This window comes from Bos grunniens, chromosome 29, assembly GCF_055505025.1.
Source record: "Bos grunniens cultivar Pamir isolate PY7600 chromosome 29, Bosgru_T2T1.0, whole genome shotgun sequence".
Lineage (NCBI taxonomy): Eukaryota > Metazoa > Chordata > Mammalia > Artiodactyla > Bovidae > Bos > Bos grunniens.
In genome coordinates this window covers 12,691,915-12,707,339 of record NC_141193.1, presented here as the reverse complement: position 1 = coordinate 12,707,339, position 15,425 = coordinate 12,691,915, and the positions used below count along the sequence as shown (strand labels likewise).

The 15,425-nt window shown below is 43.6% G+C and overlaps 1 pseudogene; it reads right to left on the bottom strand.

Moving 5' to 3' along the window:
• Nucleotides 1-690: 690 nt before the first annotated feature.
• Nucleotides 691-8,263, bottom strand: LOC147342121 (pregnancy-associated glycoprotein 1-like; annotated as a pseudogene).
• Nucleotides 8,264-15,425: the final 7,162 nt, after the last annotated feature.

Here is a 15,425-nt window from a genome sequence, read left to right as displayed (position 1 = left end):
CCACTGTGTGCCCATGAACTTGGGGTATCTTTTTTATTTGTTGCTTTCACATCTTAAGACTCCAGCAAATCTCTCTACACTTCTTAGTAGTTGCTCCCTTAGGAGACCAGTTCTCGTGATTTGTTCAGGATGTTCCCTGTTTTTTAACTGACATTTATCTGTACTGAGAACTTCCTTGGCTGAAGATAGCTACGGACAGTTGCTCATCTTATACCTCTCTTCAGGCTGGAGAAATTCTCCCTGATCCTCTGTTCATCACACTGTAGAGTCCTCTAGCCATGCTCCACGCCTCACAGGGCAGTGGGTGCAATCCTCTCCCAGCTGCACAGACCTCTCCAGACCCTTTTAGGAACCTGGTAGAGCCCTGCTCAGAAGGCCTGGGGATTATGAATCCATGGGTTATTTGAATATCTATCTGCATGTGTGTTTGTTTGTATATGTGTTTTTATGTGTGTTTGTATGTGTCTCTGTGAGTGCTTGTGTGTCTCTGACTAGCTATGCATGTTTTTATGTGTCTCTGTGTATGTTTATATGTGTCTGCTTGTGTCCTTCAATGTGTCTGTGTGTCAGTGTCGTTGTGGGTGGTGTATATGTCTGTGTGACTGTGTGTCTGAGAATGCATTTGTGTGTGCCTGCCTGTGTCCATGTACAGTAGCGGGAGCATCACTTGAGCTGACCCTCAGAGGGAGAGGCTTACTGGTCCATGTGTACACTCCAGTCACCCGTTTGGATCAATGGTACCCAGTTGAGTGCTCCCTTGTAGTAGGATTTATCCACCCCACCAAACATCACCTCACCGCCTTTCACCTGCATGTGAAGAGAGAAGAGAGGGGGGATCCTTGGAGGACAGTAATAACAGCACTGTCTGAGAGCTGTGATGGTCCACTTATCAAGGCCCTAATAAAGGTCCCCGTGTACAGATGCAGAAATCGAGGCTAGGAGCTATTGAGATCTAGACCAAGGTCGGTTACTGGCTAATTAGTGGCACAGAGGAGGATAGAAGCTGAGTCACCTGGCTGGGCTCCACCCACTCTATCTTCTGAAGATGCCCTACCTTCTGTGACCTGAATGCTCAGACACACTCAGAGGACACGGTGCTGAAGCATATTGGCTTTCTCCTTGTCCAGCTTGTCATTTTTAAGGAAAATCAAAGCCTGGGAGTTCTAACGGTATGGGTTCAGGACAACCGGATTTCGCTCTGCTGGCCTATGACCTCTACTGTTCAAAGGGCGCCACACTCAGAAGGGACCCCACCTCTGCTCTGCCTGTCTTGAAATACCTTGTATTTCTTGAACAAGAGGTCCCACATTTTTGTTTTGTATCCCACACTTTAATTTTTCACTGGCTCCTGCAAATTAGGTTGCTGGCCAGGGCTCCCAGTGGAATGCTAATGAGGAAGGAAAGATATCCACCATCCTTCTCCTTCCTTCCTGATCAAATTCATAAGCAAATCGTACTGCTTTTTCCTCCAAATTTTTTCAGGTGGCCTTCCATTAGTCTTCCTCCTCACTCAACCCCCTAGACCAAGTTACTGGTCTTGAGCCCAGGAACAGGGTTGTGTTCCAATAAAACCAGTGGTGAAGCCAGGTACAGCCCTGGGGCTATGTTTATCCTGGGTTATATTATCTCTCAGGATTCTTCTTTATCAAGTGTTCAATAATTTTCGTGCAACTGAAAGCATCTTATAGCTAATTTGGAGAAAGGGAGTGTCCATCTCAGACTTACTTGCTCAAGTAGAAGGCAAAAACAGGCTCAGAAATGTCACCTTGATTCTTCAGGTTGTCAAAGATGGGGATAGCTCCAAAGACGTATATGTTGGGGTAGTTCAAGCCCAGTTCAGTTCAGTTCAGTCACACAGTCGTGTCCGACTCTTTGAGACCCCATAAATCGCAGCATGCCAGGCCTCCCTGTCCATCACCAACTCCCGGAGTTCACTCAGACTCACGTCCATCGAGTCAGTGATGCCATCCAGCCATCTCATCCTCTGTCGTCCCCTTCTCCTCCTACCCCCATTCACTCCCAGCATCAGAGTCTTTTCCAATGAGTCAACTCTTTGCATGAGGTGGCCAAAGTACTGGAGTTTCAGCTTCAGCATTATTCCCTCCAAAGATATCCCAGGGCTGATCTCCTTCAGAATGGACTGCTTGGATCTCCTTGTAGTCCAAGGGACTCTCAAGAGTCTTCTCCAACACCACAGTTCAAAAGCATCAATTCTTCGACACTCAGCTTTCTTCACAGTCCAACTCTCACATCCATACATGACCACTGGAAAAACCATAGCCTTGACTAGACGGACCTTTGTCGGCAAAGTAATGTCTCTGCTTTTCAATATGCTGTCTAGGTTGGTCATAACTTTTCTTCCAAAGAGTAAGCATCTTTTAATTTCATGGCTTCAGTAATTTTGGAGCCCCCAAAAATAAGGTCTGACACTGTTTCTACTGTTTCCCCATCTATTTCCCATGAAATGATAGGACCAGATGCCATGATCTTCGTTTTCTGAATGCTGAGCTTTAAGCCAACTTTTTCACTCTCCACTTTCACCTTCATCAAGAGGCTCTTTTGTTCCTCTTCACTTTCTGCCATAAAGGTGGTGTCATCTGCATATCTGAGGTTATTGGTATTTCTCCCAACAATCTTGATTCCAGCTTGTGCTTCTTCCAGCCCAGGGTTTCTCATGATGTACTCTGCATATAAATTAAATAAGCAGGGTGACAATATACAGCCTTGACGTACTCCTTTTCCTATTTGGAACCAGTCTGTTGTTCCATGTCCAGTTCTAACTGTTGTTCCTGACCTGCATACAGGTTTCTCAGGAGGCAGGTCAGGTGGTCTGGTATGCCCAAGATGCCATCAAGTCTGGTATGCCCAAGATGCCATCAAAAGGTACACCCTCACACTCGTATTCCACAACGCTTAGACCGAACAGCTAGTCAGTACTTACAAGGTCCCTTATCTGTGGGAAAGAAGGGTGTTCCCACTTACAGATACAAGAAGTGGGGCTAGGACTGGGCTGGGTACATTGCCATTATGTCCTCAGAGAAGAATTGAGGCTGGGCTGTGTTTTTGGTGGACCTCAAACGGTTAGACAATGCTGGAAGGAAAATTTGTGTTTCATTTGTGAGAGGCTGTAAATTTTAAAACATCTGCCCCTCTGAAAAACACCACCTGAGTGAGTCAAATTGGCCTTGTGGCTTCTGTACAGGTGGGGTAACCTAGAGTCAGGCCAGGACCTATTAGTGCCCCCTTGTGGACAAAATGAGTCGAGAGCAAGGTAGCCTTTTCTGTCAACACTGTGACCTAATAACAGGAATGGAGTGAATTCTCTGTAAGGTACTGTGAATTCTGCATCTGTCCAGGAAGACAGAAGCCAAAAACATAGTCTTTCTTGCAGGTATCAAGAAATTGCTGCCTGGGATATTAACTTTTGGAGATATGTGTGTATTTGTGTGAGTGTGTATGAGAGAGAAAGTGAGAGAGGGGAACTACTCAAGTACTTTGGGGAGGCAGGCCATACGTTTTATGAGACTCTCAAAGGCACCTAGAGTGAAAACTCATTTATCAGGCCCCTTGACATCTCCGGCCTCCAGTTTCCACTATGGATACCTGAAGCCCTTGACTGCCCCAAGGATCCCCAGATCAGTTTTATCCTGTCCCTAAACACCCTACAGCAATTTCAGTCCTGAAAAGCCAACCCATCTCCACCATTTACAACATGTGTGACTTCAGCAAGGCCCTTGCTGTCTGCACCTCAGTTTCCTTATATGTCTCATGAGCTAATCAAACCACCTGCTGTGTGGGGCTGTTGCAGGATTAAACCAAGTATTACTTGAAACTGCCTGGAACAGTCTGTGAATATAAAAGTAGGTGATTTTTTTTTTTCCCCTCTTCTCGGTCCCAGCAAAATGAGTCTTGAACTGCTCATGGGCAGAGGAGCTGCAAGTCCATACCTCAAGTCACTCTCTGGGTTAGCTAATCTGTTTGCTTGTGTGTCACCATGGGCACTGCCTCCCCAGGGACAGGATCCTGTGGATAAGATGGTCAATACCTATGGGAGTTAGGCTAGGAAGGGTCCTGCCAGATGGTCCTGCATCTGTTTTTCAAGCAGGGGTCACTCCATAGCTAGTCCTGACTCAGCTTCTTTTTACATGTTACCCGAACAGTGTTATAAGTAAGAAATCCCTTCAAGCTCCCAGATCCATAGGCTATCCAGAAGGTCTTTTGGGTAGGCCGGAAGGTGGAAGACTTGAAATGTCTGAACCTAACTTGTGTAGTTGCAGACACAAGAGATGAGTGTCATCAGGTGCCAAGGGTGGAAACAAGGTGGCAGGGCAAGTGAAGGATGGTCCGGGTATGGGGTGTCTGTACTCACAACAGGCTGGACTGGGGCAAAAGAGGGAGGGTACCCACAAGTCAGATGAGCCTGTGTCAAAGATAACCTGGAATTCCTGAGGGGATGTTCCAATGGTGATATTACCCATGTAGAGCATCTACAGATAGAAGGAGGGAGTGGATTAGTGAAGAACTGGCTACCCTCTAATTCCACACTGATGTCTCCCTCTGGGTGCTATATATCTCTTGAGATCACTTTCCAACCACTGTGAAGCTCACAGCCTTTGATCACAGGGGTGCTTGCATTTGATATTTTTTTTTTTCCTATGCTACATTGTATGCAGGATATTGATTCTATGACCAGGCATTGAAGTGGTACCTCTTGCACTGGAAGCTCAGAGGCATAACCACGGGGCATCCAGAACCATTGGACACCCAGGGAAGTCCTGGTGCCTTCATTTGAGAAACTCTGTAGTCTCTTCAAACCCAGCCTTTGCATCCCCTTCTCCAGGAGGTCCTTCTTGATCAACCCCAGCCACTCCCTCTAAACTTAGACCACATCCAATCAACACCACACAAGTGACCCTTTCATTTGACATGTATTTACTCTTTGCCTATCTCTGAGGCTGGCATGGGCATTCTTGAAGACAAAATAAGTCCTTTTTCTAATCAAAAAACAGTAACCACTATGTGAGATTCTTATGGCCTTACACAGAATACGGGTTCAGTAACTTTTTCCTGCTGTGGTTCTTGCATCTGTGGAAACTGAATTCCTCTGCCTGGTTATTCACAATTGCTTTGCAGTTGGTTCTATCTTCTGATCAGAGATGGTTCACTCTTCATCTGTAACTAGTTCACTCCCTTAGTTCAGAAGGAACTGCTGCTGCTGCTGCTTTGCTAACTTGCTTCAGTCGTGTCCGATTCTGTGCAACCACATAGACAGCAGCCCACCAGGCTCCACCATCCCTGAGATTCTCCAAGCAAGAACACTGGAGTGGGTTGCAATTCCCTTCTCCAATTCAGGAAACTGAAAATTGAAAGTGAAGTCACTCAGTCATGTCCAACTCTTAGCAACCCCATGGACTGCAGCTTACCAGGCCTCTCTGTTCTTGGGTTTTTCCAGGCAAGAGGACTGTAGTGGGTTGTCATTGCCTTCTGCTCAGAAGGAACAATCTCCCTCAAACTAATGACACATCTTTGACACAGAAATGGATGTTTACTTGCCACCTGGTAATTTCTGGGCCCAGTCACCAAAACAAGAGTTCAGGATGATAGTGCCTTCTCCTCTGCGTGGGGCCTCTTTGGCCCAGTGCTTCTGCTCCTGCAGGAGCCCCAGCGACAGCCTCCCACCTGGCATCTCCAGTTGAGCCCCAGTGGGAGGCTAGAGCACCAGGGGATGCTTTGGAGCACCATCCTCCCAAAACATTCATATCAGTGATGTTCTTCAGGGGGTGAATAATTATATTTGAGCCACGAGAAGAAATCTGAGACAGTTTGTAAGCATGTTCCTTGAGGAAATTGTTCAGCATGTTTTTTTCACTGAAGGTATTTCTCATGGTCTTCACTTTCCTTAGAGGTATTTTTTCACTGAACATTTGACAAAGAAAACAAAGAAGATGCTACAATTAGATGTCAGTGTCAAGGTATAACTGTCATTGCAATGGCACTGTGGATTTTCTAATCATTTTTATAATTCAACTTATTATCAGAATTTTATGCATCATTTCAGTTCAGTCACTCAGTCATGTCTGACTGTTTGTGACCCCATGAATTGCAACATGCCAGGCCTCCCTGTCCATTACCAACTCCCGGAGTTCACTCAAACTCACATCCATCAAGTCAGTGATGTCATCCAGCCATCTCATCCTCTGTCGTCCCCTTCTCCTCCTGCTCCCGATCCCTCCCAGCTTCAGAGTCTTTTCCAATGAGTCAACTCTTTGCATGAGGTGACCAAAGTACTGGAGTTTCAGCTTCAGCATCATTCCCTCCAAAGATATTCCACAGCTGATCTCCTTCAGAATGGACTGGTTGAATCTCCTTGCTGTCCAAAGGACTCTCATGTGTCTTCTCCAACACCACAGTTCAAAAGCATCAATTCTTTGGCACTCAGCTTTCTTCACAGTCCAACTCTCACATCCATACATGACCACTGGAAAAACCATAGCCTTGACTAGATGGACCTTTGTTGGCAAAGTAATGTCTCTGCTTTTCAGTATGCTATCTAGGTTGGTCATAATTTTTCTTCCAAGGAGTAAGTGTCTTTTTTTTTTTTTTAATTTCAAGCCTGCAGTCACCATCTGCAGTGATTTTGGAGCCCCAAAAAATAAAGTCTGACACTGTTTCCACTGTTTCCCCATCTATTTCCCATGGGACCAGATGCCATGATCTTCATTTTCTGAATACTGAGCTTTAAGCCAACTTTTTGACTCTCCACTTTCACCTTCATCAAGAGGCTTTTTAGTTCCTTTTCACTTTCTGCCATAAGGGTGGTGTCATCTGCATATCTGAGGTTATTGATATTTCTCCTGGCAATCTTGATTCCAGCTTGTGCTTCTTCCAGCCCAGCGTTTCTCATGATGTACTCTGCATATAAGTTGAATAAGCAGGGTGATAATATACAGCCTTGACGTACTCCTTTTCTTATTTGGAACCAGTCTGTTTTTCCCTGTCCAGTTCTAACTGTTGCTTCCTGACGTGCATATAGGTTTCTCAAGAGGCAGGTCAGGTGGTCTTGTATTCCCATTTCTTTCAGAATTTTCCACAGTTTATTGTGATCCACACAGTCAAAGGCTTTGGCATAGTCAATAAAGCAGAAATAGATGTTTTTCTGGAACTGTCTTGCTTTTTCCATAATCCAGCAGATGTTGGCAATTTGATCTCTGGTTCCTCTGCCTTTTCTAAAACAAGCTTGAACATCTGAAAGTTGATGGTTCACGTATTGCTGAACCCAAAGACGTAGGTTTGAATAAAGATTCTGTTCTGTAATGCTGGGTAAGCCATATGACCATGTGGGTTCTCAGTCTCCCCTTTGGTAAAATAGTGGAATGTAATGATTCAAACCCTCCAAATAGGATATCTTGGGGATAGTGAAGTGATGGATATAAGGTGCCTGATAAATAGGAAGTCTCAACAATAACAGCCACTAGCATTGCTGTTGCCATTCCACTGTATCCTTCTCATAGAATCTCAGGAAAGGAAGCAGAAGGGGGATTCCTATCCTTTTTTACAAGGGAGGAATTAGAAATGCAAGAGGCTTGTGAATTGGCTGTGGTCACACTGCTTGTCAGATATAAAACAGTGTATAATTAGCTCTCCCAATGTTTCTCCAAGTTGAAAGAGAAGAGATAGTTGAAAAAAGAATCCAGGAGATAGGGAACAAGTTATAGAAATGTAGAGGCTTGAGAAGGAAAGATGAGTCAAATGAAAAGTTAAAATAAAACAACACAGAGAGAAATACACTCAGAGCCTTCCGAAGAGATGGAGAGATAAATGACAGTGATACAGAGATGCAGACATAGACATATACACACTGAAATAGAGAGGGAACAAAGAGAACATGCTAAATAAAATGTAGAAAAGTGCTATTCCACAGGACCACACCTACATCTGCAATGACTGTGCACTGAACAATTGCAAGGAGTTCCAATTTCAATAGGTCATGACATGACTGGACCCCAAGAGTTGTGCAGCTATGCAAATCTACACCAAGACCCTTGGGACCCACAGTTCCTATAGCAATGTACTTATCAATAAGTAAAGGTTGAACTTTAAGATTGTCAAGGAAATATTCCATTCCCTTCTAAAACGGATAAATATAATAATCAGATGAAAAGAAAAATCACAGAAATGAATATGATGTGGCTTACAGTCTCCATACTTACATGACCCTGCAATCTGAGAAGGCTACCAGGTTGAGGAGCGCAAGCCACTTCATGCTTCTCTCCTGGCTCCAAGTACTCAGGAAAGTTCAGTTTCTTAGCATGTAGTGGTGACCCAGAGTCCCTAATTATATATGCTCTAACATGCTGAAGTTTAGGCCTTTAGGCCAAAAATAGGTCTGAAAAAAACACAAAGGTCTCGACAAAATCTCTCCTTCATTAGTGTCCTTGGTAAGTGGACTTTGAAGCTTCTCAGAATACAGAGAATTCAACTGCAATCTCTTCCTTGAAGGTTGGTTGGAAAATCAAACTGATCTGTATGGACATCTAAGAAGATGGAGAACCTTGCCTTCCTGGAGAAAAAAACTGCTAAGAACATCATGAAAATGGATACTAAGGACCATGCTTGACATTCATGGTTTCATGTCATCTTCCTAGCCACTTCATGAGATATGCATTGCCGGGAGCCAGCACAGGAGATCCCACCCATGACAAGGTCATGTGGAGGAGACCTGACAGGCAAGGCTGATGAGGACTCGAGGGACTCCGTCGACCTGCTGGAGCATCTACCCTGAAACCAAAGTCTGTCTGTCTACTGTTTACTATATTATGCCTTTCACCAACTCTTCTGACATTAACAGGGGGCTATCCCTGACCAATGGCACCCCACTCCAGTACTCTTGCCTGGAAAATCCCATGGATGCAGGAGCCTGGTAGGCTACAGTCCATGGGGTCGCTAGAGTTAGACAGGACTGAGTGAGTTCCCTTTCACTTTTCACTTTCATGCATTGGAGAAGGAAATGGCACTCCACCCCAGTGTTCTTGCCTGGAGAATCCCAGGGATGGGGGAGCCTGGTGGGCTGCCATCTATGGAGTCGCACAGAGTCAGACACGACTGAAGCGACTTAGCAGTAGCAGCATCCCTGACCACCTTTCTCTGAAGAAAATCAACTTAGGGCTCTAGTTAATAAGTCTCTTGGGCATGAAAGGAATATTTTAATTCAAACCCCTCTGTTGGCATTTTAGCTTGCTTGGCGGGTTTATCCATACTCTTGCAACTAACTCACATGATTGTTCACAACTTCCCAACCATAAAAGGCATGGGAAGCCTGAGCATTCTAAAAGTCCTAATGGGCATAGAGCCCTTTGGGGGGGTGAAAAATTATTAGAATAGTACTGGTGAAGGGTTTCATTGTTGAGCCAATGCTTGCTGCCAAGTTTCCATATCCCTTATCCATTGTGTGCCTGGGAGTGCATTAGTTAATATAGTTGGAATGTAGGAAAAACAAGTAGTAGCCTTGGCATTAACAACATTAAACCTTTGAGTTAATAAGTTCTTTTTGTTGTTGTTGTTGTTGTAATCCACTGCACCTTTGCTCCATAAGAATGTAACTTTATTTAGTACTTTCTGAGGCTGACACAGATTGAAAAAATAAAGAAAAAACACTTTAAGGGAAAACAAGTTTTCTGGTTGACCAACCTTTACCAGAAAAGTGTCATAAAATGTCAACAGGCCTCCGGGCCAAAAGATAATGTACATAACATAAGACCCTTGTAAATGGAAAGGTATATAGAAAACATTCTGGTTTCGATAAAGGTCAAAACTGATGGAATGTTGAGCTGACTCTGCATGACTCTTCATCTTTCACTTTTGGAAATGTGTAACTCAGGGTATAAAAGCTCCTTTTAAAAATAAAGCTGCAGACCCCACTTCACCTAAGCTTGGTCTCCCCGTGTCATCTTTCACTGACCTGTTCATCCTGAGGGTATCCCTGGACTCTACTGAGGCTGGACCCTGACAATGCGTTGCTGTCCTCATTGGAGAGGAGATTGCTAGGAGGATAAGTTGTCAAATTGCGAAGTGAAGACTTCAGGGACAGCCCAGGGACATACAACAGGCTTTAGTTAGTGGGTCTAATGGCAGATATCAGGGGCAGTCTATGATGTCAGTCTGCATCAAAGATTTAGGGCAGAGTAGTACTTCAATTGTATGGTTTCAGTATTGGAAGAAATGTCATATGCATCCACAAGGTATTTTATATCATCCAAAATGTACAATAATGTGTTCTGGGTTCTGGGTTAAAGGCTTCAAAGTCAAAGTTGATCAAGACAAAAGTAGGCTTTATCTTAAGATAGCTAGCATATCTTAAGATATGCTATCTTAAGATATCTTAAGATAGTCTAGTTCTCACAAACTCATGGCCCCAGGAGGCCCTGGGCAGCACAGAACCCTCCCAGCACAGCACTGGAAGCAGGCTTTCCTACACTTCAACCATGCTGGAAAGCAGACCAGTTGACCATGTTTTCAAGATCAGTCAGAAGTTGCATATTTATGTACAATGTACTGATTTTAATATTAGCAGCTAATTTTTTTTCCCAAAGGGTGGGGGGGGGGGGGGCGGTAAACAACAGTGGGAATGAAATCTCCACAGTGATGTGCTTGAATCAGCCTTCAGTCTCTGCAGGTTTTTATTTCTCGCCTAGAGTTGGGAGTGCAGTGGGGATAGAGAGGAATTTAATTCATGTTGGTTGATTTACAAAGAGATTGAATGCATACTGAAAATGTGTGTTTCCTTTCTATTTATAAGGAAATATCATCAGGGACATACAAACCAACGAGTTTAACTGCTGAAGATAAATAGATATATTTCTGATATAATTTCCTCATAGGGTCTATGCTGTGAAAAATTTTGTCTGCCAAATCAAATATACAAAAAAGACAATTTTGAAATGTCTTCCCAATCAAAGAAGACAAAACAACACTGGCAGCCAAGCAAGGACAATCTTATTTAATGACTCATCCAGGACTCCCAGGGCCTATTCCTGCATGAGATCTATCAATGACTGCCCCTTGAATACAACAGGAGCCTCTCCTAGTCACCAGATGTGTGTAGATGGGGCACTGTGTCATAACACTCATTTTTGCACATTGTTTAAATTCAGTTCTGGTGGTTAAATCCCAACAAGGGGACTATGACATCACTGACAAATGACACAAATATATGCCCTTTGAACTATGGTGTTGGAAAAGACTCTTGAGAATCCCTTGGAATGCAAGGAGATCAAACCAGCCCATCCTAAACAAATCATTCTTGAATATTCACTGGAAAAACTGATGCTGAAGTTCAAGCTCCAATTCTTTGCCCACCTAATGGGAAGAATTCACTCATTGGAAAAGACCCTGATATTAGGAAAGATTGAAGGCAGGAAGAAAAGGGGAAGACAGGATGAGATGGTTGGATGGCATCACCAAGTCGATGGACATGAGCTTGAGTAAGCTCCAGGAGTTGGTGACGGATAGGGAAGCCTGGCATGCTGCAGCCCATGGTGTTACAAAGAGACCGACATGATTGAAAGGACTGAACTGAACTGAACAAATTGAGAACAAAGAAACTGATAAATCGAATTGCATCAAGTCGTGACTAGCTGCCTATAACAACACATTACTTAAGTGGCTTTAAAATTCACAATTATGACTACATTCAGAGTGGAATATCTTCTAAGGAAAAACAAAAATACTGCCCATCCAAAACAAAACCAAAAAAAATCAAAAGAAATACAGGAAAGAAATCTGAAACTATATTCAACAACTTATTATTCCTCATATTGCTTCTGTTATTGTGACAGAATCATATATATGTTAACAGGTAAAAGCAACACAAGAATTAAAACTAATGTTCTGATGTAAGCCTTTCAGTGGCTAGAAAAAGAGGTTCACTCATAACATAAATAACTTTAATTAAAACCCTGCTGTCTTAAACCTTGAACTGAAAGCATAAGTTTGTACCAACTAATTATATTCCTTTTAATTTAATTTTTTTAAGGAAAATGTGTCTTTCCTACTCTGACCAATGTAAAGCCTACAAGCAATGACAACTTGATAACAGTGACTATTCTGAGGTCTAACGTGTAGCTTCTAAATGCATTTCCCATCAGACGATGCATGGATTCTTAAAGAGATGGCTGATTTCAGGACTGGGTATAGAAATGCACAAAGTAATCTTGGGAATCGTGAAGGATCAGAAAGCTAGGGGACTTCAAAGACCAATGGGGAATGGACAGAAAGTTTAGGTCTCCAAATGAAAAGCCAAACATCTACCAGTTTGTTGGGCAGAATGATGTTTCTGCTTCTCAACACACTATGTTTCTCATAGCTTTCCTGCCAGGAAGCAAATGCCTTCTGATTTCATGGCTGCAGTCACCATCCACAGTGGTTTTAGAGGCTAAGATGAAGAAATCTGTCACTGCTTCTACCCTTTCTCCTTCTATTTGCCATGAAGGATGGGGCTGAATCCCATGATCTTAGGTTTTTAATATTTAATTTTAAGCTGGCCAAATATGTCCAAATGTTAACAGGCAACATCCAATTTGTCACTGTGATAGATTGCTAGGGCACCAACTCATCATTCTGAGCACTGAGAAAGGAAAATAATCATAAATATTTAAGCTATTTTTGTTTCTATTAACCATAGGTTATGTAACTACAAACAGTTCCAGGAAAGCAAGCTAGACTGTCTCTTCTGGGGGTGATGAGAGAGTGATGGGGAGCAGCTACAATATAGATGAAGCCAACTCACTGCCCTGCAGCTCACCTCCTGCTATGGAGGTCTGGTTCCTAATAGACCAAGGACTGGTACTGGTCTTGACCAACTGTGCAGGTATTGTGAACTCCTGCTCTAAACCCAATAGTGGGACATTCTATAAGAAAAACCACCCTGCTTCCTCCCAGTTTCTGAACAAATGAATGGCATTAAAATTGTAAGAGGAACAGTTATTTCATCTTAAACGAGAACAACCAAGTGCAACATATGAGTACATTCTTTCAATAAACTGTGAAAAGACATCTGCTTTTTGAGAATCAGGAAGATTTGCAAATGGACTGCATATTAAATGTTAATTTTTTGGGAACAAACAGCATTTTTTTAACATCCCATTATTCTACCCCAAATACTCATTATGTACATTTTGTCAATTGTTCATCTTGTCCCTAAAATACTTCAGGAAAAATGAATAAGAAGTAAAAGAGAATGAAATGAGTGTCTGTCTTGATTTAAAAACAGATCTGCATAGTTGTTATGGATTGAATTGTGTCCACCCTTGAATCCCAATGGAGTGATGGTATTAGGAAGTAGGACCTTTGGGAGGTACCCAGGTTGACATGGGATTTTGATGGTGGTCCCTCATGATGGGATTAGCCTCTCCCTATTTTTCTCTCTTATTCTCCCTCTTCTTGTTCCCTTCAACCATCACATGTGAGAAGATAGCAAGAAGAGAAAGACTGATTCAAGTCAAGAATGTCTTCACAGGGATATTAATTGGCCATCACCTTGATGCTGCATAGTCTTCAGTCTATGACAACCTGTGGGACTAAGAGGTTAGTTTTGTAGTTACTGATGCCAAATGATAAAATATAGGGTTTATGATACTCTTCTTTATTATATTTTTTATGTTTGAAACCATTTTGTAGTAAGAAGTTTACAGAAAGTCTTTTTTTTTAATTTCTGTCTTAGAGATACCCTGAGAAGCCCAAGATAGCAGATTCAGGCAGGTCCCCAATGAATGAGTGTTTGGAGGACAACATGTTCCTTACTCCAACTCATCTCTTGTCATCTGAACACCATCCCACACACCTGACAACTTTACCGCCCCCCACCATCTGCATTACATTATCCTGCTAGGCTGAGTCATCTAGCTGGAGATGTTAATGATTCAGGACAGGGTCTGGAAGCAGAAGGAATGCAGACATTTTTAGAAAGAATGAACTGGGCAGACCCATCTTGGTTTTCCCTTCTTTAGTGCCATCTGCATGTGAGGGATTGGGCCTGGGTAGAGAGGAAGCCACAAGTGGGACTGCATGGATATTTGCAAGAGAAGGGAGGAGGAATTCAGAACCCAATAACCAGGAGGTGGGCAGCTTTCACAGGACCCAGGAGGGAAGGAAGAAGCACTGGGAAAAGAATAGCACCTACCTTAGGGCCGTAACTACCTGAGTCTTCTCGTTAAACTTGGAGGTCATGTCCTTCCTGCTGGAATTCCTGCACCAGATGTGGAGGGGAGAGAGCTACACTCACTCCTACTGAGTCACAGGGAGAGGGACCACATCCCCCAAAGCCCATTGATTCCACTCTAACTGTGGGTGTCATCCCAAGCCAGAGAGCAAATGGCAGGTTATCCAAAAGATGACCTACTTTAATGGTATTTAAAATACTACCTAATTTGTCTAAGAGTCCTGGCATATATAGTTCTCTGAGTTTTTTAGCAGAGATGATTCATCAGCCTAATTTGGGTTTCTGCTGAGGAATCTACAAACTTCCCCATGGGTAACATCTGACTTTTAAGTACCTGACCTCATCCCACAGAATCCAAATGATGGCAATTTTGAGGGGGCAAGGCCTCTAAGGTCCTCGGTGTCACAGCAGCTGTGTGCCAAGTGGTCTACCACTCTCAGTTCTGAGCCCGGGACCCATGAACATCACCAGACAGTTACAGCCCCCTGCCCACCAGAGGGAACCTCAGCATCCTCAGCAACACGCACCTCTGTGCCTCTTGTCCACTGATTGGCACTGGGCTTCAGTCTGGAACAAGTATTCTGGAGCAAGTCCAGTCTCTGTCATCCAAGAGATGGGAAGCTGAACCCTGGGTGGTATGACTCACTCTAAAGCTGCAGGTAAGTTAGTGAATACTTGCAACCCAGTAACTCTGGTTCTTAGGCCAGGAGACTTCCAGAAAGGGAAAAATGAGAGAAAACTCCATTGCATCCACTGATGGGCACCTCTCAGATATCTGCAGGCACCAGAGTAGAAGTTCCTTTCCCATTGCCCCTCAACTCTGGTTCCCATTTTATCAGCAGACCTGCCTCCATGTAGCAGCAGGAAAGCAATATTCAGGGCAGTTTCTTTTGGATTCCAGGCACAGTGGGGGAGCCCCAGCTGTAGTGACCCCAGGAGGCAGTCCTGATGTTGTGACTGACTCACTTGCAACTCAGAATCCTCAGAGCTCCCGCTCCTCATTCAGACAACACAGATCTTTGGGTGACTGGATAACATAAACCTGCATTAAGAGTGAGAAGGATTCTCTTCTCAGCCTTCGGGCATCTTAGATAAACGTCTTATGTTTCCTCAGGGAACCCCTGGCTGAGGGAGGCTAAGGTCTGAGACTAGCCTGGATGCAGGGGAATGTGTTCCCTCTTTGATGCTCCAAATAGACCTTGGAGATTCA